Raw genomic sequence first — 758 nt, 5'->3', positions numbered from 1 at the left:
GATTAGTGGCTCAGATCTGGGATGTGCGGATCAGAACTCGTGATTATTACAGTAGCTATTATTTATGGAGTGCTGACAGTATCCTCAAGCCCCATGTGTAAAACAATAAGGGGCTCTTTTGTCATTCTCTGTGCTGGAACCAATGTTACACCAGACTTAGAAGCTAGACGTCTGAATAATGAGGTTCAAGAAAATCAGATTTAGTTCCTTGGGACATATAACTTTAGAAATGTCACTGAAGGCCTTTGCTTTTGACCTGTGACATGTTTTTCTAATTTTTAAAAAAATTGTAACAAAATATGCACAATTTTATAGCCGGCAACCTTAATGGGGAATACCAAAGAGGGGTGTGTGGATTAGTGCTGGGAGTTGGGCAGGGGTAGCAGGCTTTAGCACACTACTCAGGCCCGTCCACAAAATTTGAGTAGAACCAGTAAACTGGCCATGCAAAGCACAAATGCAAATGTAGTTTCCAGGCATTTGTGCCTGGAGGCAGAGAGCGTCCCTATCCGACCCTGTGAAGCTGCCACTGGTCAATATTTCCCTCGAGGACACAGCAGGCCCTTTCCAGAGGACAAAGCCACGTCTCCTCATTTCCTGCCCCTGTCAGTTTCATTGCATTAGATTCTTTCGGGTCGTTTTTTATTCACGTGATATGTGTATAATTGTAGCAAGAGCTGTAAGTAGTTGACGGTAGATTCAGGTGGGGGAAAAAAACCCTCACCATCAACAGGAACCACCCAACCCTCAGGTTCAGA

This window comes from Rhinolophus hipposideros (assembly GCF_964194185.1).
Source record: "Rhinolophus hipposideros genome assembly, chromosome: 4".
In the NCBI taxonomy this organism is placed as follows: Eukaryota; Metazoa; Chordata; class Mammalia; order Chiroptera; family Rhinolophidae; genus Rhinolophus; species Rhinolophus hipposideros.
The sequence above is the reverse complement of the archived record's forward strand: the minus strand, read 5'-3'. Positions refer to the sequence as shown.